We start from the raw sequence: 11,534 nt of genomic DNA on the forward strand, positions 1-11,534 counted from the left end.
GAAATCTTCAAGTCAATTCAATTCAATTCAATTTTATTTGTATAGCGCCAATTCATAACAGAAGTTATCTCAGGATACTTTTAGGGGACCCAACAGTACCACCATGAGCAAGCACTTGGCGATGAGCACCCCACATGTCCCTTGTAATCTAAATGATCTAGTTTCACAACATTGATGTGGAGGACATCTTTGACCAAACCACCCAGACTAGCTCCAGTCACGTAGAATAGCAGCTCCTAACTGTGAATAAATAAAAGATAAACACAAATCTTTCCACAATTTTGCAGTCTAGGTGGGACAGCTTTTGGTAGCAACAATCTCTGATTTGTTAATTTTTTTTGCAGTGAATATTGAGGCACTATTGTGGAATCTGATATTTGTTTGTGTTCTCTAGCTTCCACTTCTCAGTTCTCTGTTGCTATGGCTGTGAGAGCTGGTGTTGTCACTCTGCTTCTCTTAGCTTTGTGCCTTGGTGTCTGCCATGTACATAAGAAAACAAGACCTATGACTGTTAAAGAAGAGACATAAGGTAAGAGAACGGAACTTCAACAATAGCTACTGCTAGTATAGTCTTATTTTAGTGTCTTGTTATATTGTTGCTGGTCCTGTTTGTTATGTATATGGATTTGGAGAGAGGATAATGAGGACACGAATAGGCTGAAACAACACAGACTGCACCAGTTTACACGTTAAAATATCAAATTGTAAATAAACGTTCAGTTCTAATTTACATTAAATGTTTTATTTTACACAAAGATGCGTTAATAATATTCTTTTTAATGTAATTCTAAGCTTTAAAAAAAAAATCGTTTTCATTTTTCTAGGTATTTCCAAAGATAAAGTTCTCAACTGAGCTGTTAATAATAGGAGTTACAGTCCACAACTGTTTGAATTGTTTTGGGCATTAGCTTTAAGTAAACATAAATAAATATTTTTTCAAATAAAAAAAAAACTTCCAGTAATGCAATATGCACACCACAAACAGGAGTTCTCTCACCAAAAGCTCATCTATTAAACACCGTTTTCAAATATGCAACAGGCAAAGGTGCTGAAGGCCATCAGTGGAAATCTGATCCCTATTTGTAATGTGTGACCTCTTTGTACAAATCAATGGTAGCAATAAACTGTCACTATAATAACATAATTCATTGTGTGCATCTGGATCAACATACTAATCTATGTACACTAACCTCCACACAGAGCTGGATGTACATGCATTCTCTTTGCATCTGTCCATGGTGTTGATTGAGTCAAATCTCTCCCTCTCTCCGTCACACACACAGATGTATTTATCACTGCTGCTACTGTTTTAGGTTAGTATTACGACTAACATTAGTATTAGCTCTATGACTCTATAAAGGAGACACTTGGCACCATAGCAACCTCACAGCATTCAACAGCAACCACCTTTATATATTAGCAGTGCCCTTGCAACAAACCCAAACAAACTTACAACCACCAAAACGCATCAGAAACTACATGGAACACCACAGAGCCCAGCAAACATTCCTAATACGTGTCACTCTGCTTGTGCAGAGGTGGTTCTGTCTCTTTTCTCTCTTGCTAATTTTTTTCTGATGCTCTCTTTCTCCTCTATCTGTTTTCTAGAAGTGGAGCAGCAGGAATCAGCTATCCATCAAGGAGGTGGAAGGGAGCGGAGACGCAGTGTTTGTATTGAGACACACTCATGTCAGGTCTCACATAAATTAAAAAAATAAAAAATAAGTTTGATGAGTGAAGTTGCATGGGATCATGGGAGTCTTGGTCTTCACCACCATTACTGTCATTGCAGTCAGCTTCTCCCAGTTAGGATGTGTTCATCGTCCATCCTCCTCTCCAGTGATTAAAACTGGTAAAACACTGAATAAAACACATTCACCTTGAAGACTTGTGTTTCTCCAACGCTGTTTGGCAGACAAAGGAAGTCCTGGAGGGCCTGCCAGCCAAGCTGCTGGTAACGTTAGCCCACCTAGTTACAGCGTATTGTGAAAATGTGCCTGAAAACTGGATAAAAAGTAAATGTATTAAGCTTCTATCATATATATATATATATATATATATATACATATTTTTCTGTTTGTTATTCATATATATATATAAATAAAAAGAATCTACTGACAACTTAGCAACTGTAATTGTAAAAGCACACTGTATGTCTACACAGAAAACACTGGAGCTATGTTTTTCACACGGTCTGACAGAAGAAATACTTAAACAATCCAATTACACAGCTTGCCCGCCCTACCCGGCAACAAAAATCAATAAATGAAGTGTTATGATCATGAAGAAAATGATCATGCTTTCACTGCTTCCAAAGTAGTTTCTCCTCTCTGAGCTGTGTAGTGACCTGTAAAAAAGCACATGCACAATTTGAACACTGATGTTATGGATACTGAAGAATTGGTTTAAGTTAGTCATTTGAATGGCAATGCTCTTTTCGTGTTCTGATTATATAACATTGCTTTTACGTTGTTTTTCTTATGGGAATGTAAAAATTAAAAAAAGTATGCTAAAGAATTCCCTCATTATTGCTGCTGTTAAATAAATTAATGCTTCATACAAAGTTGTTGCTGCCTCTGATGAACTATTCTAACAGTATAGAGCAAAAGATTATCTCTGGAACAATTTGATGTTCTGTAATGATTAGTATGTTGCCACCCTGCCTTATAGTATTGTTGAATGCAATCTGCTTTTACTGCAGAGATGAGATGAGTCTCTCCTTGGCTTGTGAAAGTTTCAAATGGGGCACTATGACTGAAGAAGCAACAGAGAGCTGTGGTTTTCAACTGTCACATAGTTTAATTTCACATTAACCGACCTGCCTGTGAGGAAATCTTGTGATGCAGATGTTTCTAAGTAATATGGTATTTAAATAAAATGTGTGGTTATGCAGTACAATGAGGCAGTAAGTGTTCACGTCCTTTTTTTTAATAGAAATACAACCCTTCTCATCTTCAGGCAGGTTTGCAATGTGCTTGTACAACAGACTTAAATGAATAATAAAACAATAGTAGGTCTCCATGCACTGGGGTTGTAATAATTTTTTTTGCAAATGTGTAAGGTAACTTCTCCCCACATGTCTATATCCATGCCTTAATAAACAAATATTCTGCATTTAAATACTTATGTCATTCAATGGGTGATAAGCTATGTCCTTTAATAGTATTCTCAGACAAACTGATGCCATGTGCTAAAGAAAAATACAGTGTCTGTTTGACAAAGGTAAAGGATGGTATATTCACAGCTAACGGCTTTTTGTGCAGTTGTTTTTTTACAGTTGAAGTGAAAACTCAAACCTTGGCTAGAATAGTCGTCACTCTAACTAAGATGTGAGTTTCCCCGCCTTCTATGTACTTTTTGTTCCTTAATTAGCTTCAGTTGCACTGCAGTCATATAAGAGGAAGCACAGGTTTTAGCAGTGGCTATTTCTGAACAGCTTTTGAAGATACTGAAGATACTTTCATTGCTCTATGTTATGTTATCACAATTATTATTAAGTCCAGTGTGTAACATTTAGGAGGATCTATTGGCAGAAATAGAAAATGAAATGAATAGGCATGTTTTCATTAGTGTAGAATATAATCACCTGAATATAAGAATATAAGAATTCAGTGGAATCTGCCATGTTGAACGATCATATTTCTGCAGTAACCCAGAGCAGTCAAAACCAACTTTGGCTGGTTTCCATCCCCAGGTTGTCAAATACACATGCCAGTGGTGTTCTGTTAGTTGCAATTTGTAACTCCACCACTAGATGGCACTAACTCCTACACTCGTCCATTATATGAGTAGGAAGCCAATGATCAGTTTGCATGATTATATAAATTTTACATGCAACATACTTTTTGACAGATTTCTTCTTTTTTTTACATAATTATATATATAGTGATAGTTTTAGCAAATGTGACTTTTTTATAAAAGTTGCCTACTGAAGCTTTAATATAAGTAAAACGTTGTCATTGCTGAATTTAAAACTGACACAAGAGGTCACATACATTGTGGAGCTGAGCATAAACTATAACACAGTTTCATAGAGCTGCTAAGACTGGCTGTGGTGACAAGACTCTATCTCTTAAAGAGACATATTGGCATATCCAATTCACTAAACCTACAATGGTCATTTGTAAACCACCACCTTCATGCAAATACAGTAAAAACAACCTTAAGATTATTTAAAAAAGATTGGATACACATTGGGTTCACATTCAGTTCAGATAATTCCTTTCATTCAGCTCTCAGTGTCTAAATTCAGCACAGACTTTTTCAGCTATGTCTTCTTGTTCTTCAGTTTCATATTTTAAATGTGTTTTAGAGAACCTAATAATATATACCTGTGTTTTTGATCATAGTCTTCAAATTGATAATAAAATGTAATTATTCACTCAGTGCCTGGAACATCTAATACAGCACATGATAATTTAGACATTTTTAAATTGAAGGTAGAAAATCTGCACCAAAGACTTAGGACATTGTTTCAAGTTTGAGAAAGCATAGTTTATATGAGCAGTCTTTATCTGTCAGATACTGATGTCCTGATGTTCAGTAAGTTAAGACCAAAATAAGCAGGAGTTCGTAGAAGGCTAATTTGTTCACTGGCAAGTTGTGGGTGACAATACAGTCACCGCTTCCTTGATTCTTATCGCATAATAAGACAAAAAAAAAGACATCACAAGCATAAACCAGCCTTCTGTCAGTGCATTCACATCAGCCTTACAGCCACAAACAGGACATCACACCGTGAAGGCCGTGAGTGAAGTCTTGGATTTCAATCTTGTGCTGAGATTAGCTTATTTTTTTTAAAGTTTAGTTTGTAGAGGGTCTACAATCTGTGAGGTTATAAATTTTGATCCCTTTTCTGAAATCTGTCGTACATAGACACTCCATACATGCTACTCATATTGTTCACCTCAAACCAACAACTAGCCTAGTTTTCTAGTATATGTTAAAAAAATGAAATAGAAATCTAATCTAACATCTCAAATTATATTTGACTTATGTGTTACTACAGAAAAATGATTTCCATCTACATATTCCTTAGTGCTCTGGCAACAACAGCTTTGGCAAAAGGTACATTTGAGTGTATTATTGAATGAGTGAGTAATTTGAGTTTGTTGACTTATTTGTGCCCACATTCAGTAGAAAAGGAAACAATAACTTGGTTTTATATGGATTTTACATTAAGCATTTTGTTGTTGTTGTTGTTGTTTTTAGGGTCTATTGAATGCAATTTCTCTGAACCTACTGGAGCGCTGTGTGTCGGAGCAGTGGGACAGCTGTTGATTTTTCATCTGCCAAATACAGCCCAGTCAAATATTAGGTTGAAAAAGGATAATAAATATACAGTTTTAACAGTTTTAAAATTGGGAAAAAAATCAGAGAGTGGGACTCTGCACGATGAAATTTGTCGAATCAGGTCTGAATTTTTCACAATGGAACATTCAAACTTAGGATAACGCAATGAAAAAACACTCTGGAGATTACATGTGGGAACAATTTGGATCTGATGGTGTTTTACAGAGAAACGCCAGTGTGCACCTTGAAATACAAGGTAGGTAAACATAATGCACTTGAATAGGTCATGGCTCCATAATTAAAGTGTGGAGGATGTAGTGGCCCAGTCCCTCTGTAGATAACAAGGGCTCATTCTCAGGTAATGAAAGCACAACAATTTTTACGTTCAGGTGATGAATGAAAAAATGAAAACATACCATACCTATAATTATTATATTCAATTTCTGACAAAATAGATCCTCCTAAATGTTACATACTGGACCTTTAACCTTTGTTTTACTTTACTTTGTTTACATTTTGTACTTACTGTATATGTTACTCTATACTCTCTGTTTGTCTTCCAGCTCCAGTGTCCAAGCCAGCTGTTTCTCAGATGTGTGTGTCACCAGAACAAATGAGTGTCAGCTGCTCCTCTGAGGGAGAGGAAGTAGAGTTCATTTTGACCTTAGACGGTCTCTTACTGATGCAGACCAGAGGCCACTGCCAGCCACCGAGCAGCTGGACAGCAAACATGCTGCCAGTTGCTGGGAATAAAAATAAAGACAAATCCAGTGTTTCAGTTGTTACCATCAGTTTACATGGTCAGCTGACAGGAAACCTGATGTGTCGTGTTTGGAACAATGTCAGCAAAGAGGAAACAGTTATTCACCTGGCAAATTGTAAAGGTACAGTATTTAAAGAACAATCATATCCCACATAGCTATAGTAAGTATATTAATTCCTCTACATGAGGGATTTTACTAATGTCCAGTCTAGATGGGACATATCAGCCTTCAGAAGCAACATTCTCAGAGTTTTTTGCACATTGAGACTCAATATCGGTCTAATTCTGTCTGCTATTGTTTGTGTTCTCTAGCTTCCACTCTTCAGTTCTCTGTTGCTATGGCTGTGAGAGCTGGTGTTGTCACTCTGCTTCTCTTGGCTTTGTGTCTTGGTGTCTGCCATGTATATAAGAAAACAAGATCTATGACCGTTAAAGAAGAGACATAAGGTAAGAAAATAGAAGTTAAACGATAGCTACTGCTATTATAGTCCTTATTTCAGTGTCTTGTTATATTGTTGTTGGTCCTGTTTGTTATGTACGGTATTTGGATGAAGGAAGGAGGATAAAGATAAAGTTCTTTGAAGAAAATATGGCTTACATACAATTTAACTGTAAAATCTTCTGCTAACTGAACAAATCATGATTGTCCTTGACTGGAAAATTTTTCTGTTTTCTTTTTCTTCAAAACTGAACTAAAGTATGCCATTACCACGTGGAAGAGACACAAGAGAAGACGTGAATAGGCTAAAGCAACACAGACTGCACCAGTTTACACATCACATTGTCCAATTATAAATAAACCTCTGTTTATGTTTGGTTATTTAAATTTAACCTTATCATTTTCACAAATCTAACATTTGATAGAAGGAAGCAGCAAAAAGCCACAGGTTTTTATAGTAGTTATAGTATAGTAATAGGCTTCTCTCAGCGATACATTGTTACAACCTGAACAGCTAATATTGTTTGTGAGAAAATCTTTAAATTTACACAAAGATGTGTTAATAATAATATTCCTTTTTAATGTAATTCTAAGCTTTTTTAAAATGTTTTTTCTTCTGAATTTTTCTAGGTATTTTCCAGAGTTCTCAACTGAGCTGTTAATTATAAGATGTAGCATAATCTTCACATAAGGCCATTATTCATACAACAGCCCTTGCTTAAAATCTTTCTGTAAAAAGATAAATAAAGCTAAAGTTTTTTTTAAATGTGATTTATACAGGTACAGTTTTAAAAGTGTGAAATTAGTTTTTTAAAGCTTCATGCATGTCCTTTTGAAATGTGACAGTGGTATTTTTCAGTGGTTTGCTTTGTAACTGTGTCTCTCTCTTTAAATAAACTCTTTTAAAAAACATCAATAGAAAGACTTACTTGTGCTGATGATTAACACAATCAATGGATTCCCTTTTCACTCGAGTGGTGTGTTGTTTCCTGTCTTTATTTCACCATAACAGCCATCAAATCAAGATCTAATGCAAATAAAGAGAAGATAACAATGGAATGGAAGCTTAATTAGTATCATTGGTAACACTAGCTCCTGTGAAAAAGGTCCATTGTCTTAACTATTCAACTCCACAGCAACAGTGTAGAAAGCGAAGTGATGACTATAAAGCTTTAAGTATGTAAAGATCATTATTGGACCACAAGGTGGAGCCAAAAGACTAGAAAGTTACATTCATTCAAGTGCTATAAAATGCTTTATTCAACCAAATCACTTTGCATGGGTGGATATAGAAGTGCTGGTCTTTCCTTTTTGTGTCATTGTGAAGTGAACTTATCACAGTCATCATTCATTCATTCTTCATGTCTTACTCTAAAGTTAAACTGCTAAAAAAAAGCTCATCTATGTAACACGGTTTTCAGATATTTTACAGCATTTGATATATATATATATACATGGATCTTGGTCGTTTTTATATATATATATACATAGATAAAAACGACCAAGATCTAAAAAGTGCACTGTAAAAATAGTCTAAAAACTAGATAAAAAGTACATTTATGACAGCTTCTTGTAGACAGCCACAACAGTAACGCATGCACAAAGGTCTTTTTGGTGTGTATGGAGCAGCTATCTGAACTCCAGCACGCTACTTCATTTAAAAAGAGAGAGATTACTCAACAAGCACCCCGGCTGAGACAATCAACTCACTTAATGCTGCTCTCACAATCCATCTCCACAACTCTCTCCCCCCTGCAGCTGAGTGTACACCATGCCCACCTCCACTATTTCAAACAATACAGCTCTCTACACAGGCTGCACAATGGCTGTACACACATATGTGTGACCACTTCAGGTTATGTACTTTAAGTCTATTAGTTTTAAACGCATGACTACAGTTATGTGTATTGGACTTTCAACCAACATGGCTGAAATACACTCAGTACTGTGCCTGAACACATTCTGTGTAGACACTCAAACAGCAACTCTGAAGCTCTGAGGCAACAAAAACCCAAAGGACAATAAACCCAAACAGCAGAATAGTATTTTTTTGTCTTTATCTCTGTACATTAGCAAGAACTCCTATGGCAAAGAAGATTTTAAATTACATAGCCTGACCTATACTGCAACAAAAATCTGTTGCAAAAACTGAGGTGACTTGTGAAAGCACGTGCACAATTTGAACACCGATTTTATGGGTACTAAAGAATATCTATATTATGTCTATAATATCTGGTGCATTTCTTGCACCTGGTGTTCTTTACCAATTACTATGACTGAGCACTTTCACTGACTCTGTTGCCAGTCTGCTTTATTGTATTGTTGAATGCAATCTGTCTTCACAGCAGAGATTAGGTGAGTCTCCTCTGGAGCTGTGAGAGTTTCAAATCAGGCACTGTGGGTGAAGAGGTGACAGAATTAAAAAAAACAGTGGTTTTTAACTGTCACACATAGTTAAATTCTGCGCTACCTGAGTTTCCTGTGAGAAAGTTTTGTGATGCAGATGTTTCTAAGTAATATGATTCTTCATAAAAAGTGTTAGGTGTAAGACAGGAAGTGTTGTTTTGCAGAACTGTAACACTTCTCATCTTTAGGCAGGTTTACAATGTGCTTACAACACCAACAGGTCGACTACCTCTGTAATTCATGTAAGGATCTATTAGCAGGTATGTTTTCACTATTGTATTATTTCCTGAATTTAGGAATTCTTATGTTTTTGTTACCTTAGAATTAACCATTTTTATCTACAGACGCCCTTTATGGAGTCCGCCATTTGACAATTTCTAGCCCAGAAGGGACAAACCATACACTGGCTGTAGATAGGGGTTTTTGTGTCTTTACATCAGTGTGTCTTTATATTGTTCAGTAAATTTAGAACTAAAAAAAAGCAGTACTTCGTACTAGGCTACTTATGTTACCGGCAAGTAACCACTTCCTTGATTGTTATCACATTACAAGACAAGAACAAGACAAGATGAGCATAAACCAGCCTTCTGTCAGCGTAACAGTCACAGGTCGGCCTTAAACAGCCACAAAGATATCACATATTGTGAAGGGGGTGAGTGACAGTTTCGAATTTCTTATGATAAGATTAGCTTAAGTGATCAAATACATGTATCATTTGTAGAGGGTCTAAAATCTGAGAGGATGGAAACTGATCCCTTTTCTAAAACAGTCTTATTATTAACATAGATATCTGTAATAATTGTGAAGGACGTCTGTAATTTTTAAAGCAGAAGAAAAAAGATTCCACTAAAAGTTACCCACCAAATTTTGCCAAACACAGAAGTCTTGTGATTATATTAGTCATGTGCAAATCAGCATCTCTGTGATTTGGGGTCATATTTTTTATTTTTGGCAAAGTAACAAACTGGTATTTTAATGTACTAGGTTGGAACTTGACGTGAAGCAACAGTGGAAGAAATATGGTACTGCAACTACCCCCATTATACTACTAAAATTAAAAATAAAATAATATTTAAACATTTGATTTATGTATTACAACAGAAAGACAATGAATTCCATCTTGATCTTCACTGCTCTGGCAACAACCACTCTGGCAAAAGGTACATCTGAGTATAAAAGTATGTTACTGCAGTTAACAGTATGGTGTATAGACAGCAATGTCTAATAATTCAACAAAGGCATATACATTTACAATGCATTGTTTACAGTTAACAGTTAATTTAATATTTATTTACAGAAAAAGTATGATATATCATAGAATGTTGAAATGGTCTTGAAATGCTGAACATAAATAACAACAGTTTGTACTTTTCATTAAGCATTTCTTTATTTTGTTTGTTTGTTTTAGGGTCTATTGAATGCAATTTCTCTGAACCTACTGGAGCTCTCTGTTTTGGAGCAGTGGGACAGCTGTTGATTTTTCATCTGCCAAATACAGCAAATACAGACATTAGATTGAAAAAGGATGATAAATTTGTAATTTTAAAAAGAGGAAAAACGGATGAGAAATATGTGAATCCCAATGGAACATTCAAACTAGGTTACGCAATGAAGAAACACCTCTGGAGCACATACGGTTGGACTTGAAATACAAGGTAGGTAAATATACATATAAAGCAGGAATTAAAGCAGGCATTTTAAAGTTAGCTAATATACATGTTAATATAAGACATTAATACATTGTATGAAAAAAATATTGAAATTGATATAATATTTTACCTTACATTATATATTATCTCTTAGACTTTATGTAAAATGTGTGTAAATTAGTATTTTCATAAAGGGTCTACGAAATATATATATATAAGAAATATACACATGACCACAATAATTTTTGTACTATTTTGGTTTAGACACACAGGAAATATAGGGAGAGATGGGGGGAAATCACAGTAAACAAAAGATCGCTACTGTAAAGTTTTCTTAAGCCACTGGACTACAAGAAAGGAAAGATATATAATGACTGGATTCTACTGACATTACCATGCAGATGCAGAATGTGATAAAAGCAAGTTGGTTTACTCTATGACTTTTGGCCATATATAATAAAAGGTTTTGGCCTTCAATTGTTTTTCCTTCTAAATAATCAAAATAGACATTTGAATTAATAATGACTCCATTAACAGAATTGGTTGTGGATTTAACTTTGCATTTTCTACTGTAGATACTGTATATGTTTCTCTATGTTTGTCTTCCAGCTCCAGTGTCCAAGCCAGTTGTTTCTCAGATGTGTGTGTCACCAGAACAAATGAACATCAGCTGCTCCTCTGAGGGAGAGGAAGTACAGTTCATTTTGACCTTGGACGGTCTCTTACTGATGGAGACCAGAGGCGATGTGAAACTGAATGAAACTGAATACAAATCCAGTGTTTCAGTTGTTACCATCAGTTTACATGGTCAGCTGAAAGGAAACCTGATGTGTCGTGTTTGGAACAATGTCAGCAGAGAAGAAACAGTTATTCACCTGACAAGCTGCAAAGGTACAGTGTTTAAAGGATGTTCTTTTCTAAATATTAGTTTTTCGCTACTATTTCACATGTTTATGAAATTGAATGTAACCTGATTGTTAAATAT

Source organism: Morone saxatilis, unplaced genomic scaffold (assembly GCF_004916995.1).
Source record: "Morone saxatilis isolate NCDOM2014 unplaced genomic scaffold, NCSU_SB_2.0 Contig20, whole genome shotgun sequence".
NCBI lineage: Eukaryota > Metazoa > Chordata > Actinopteri > Moronidae > Morone > Morone saxatilis.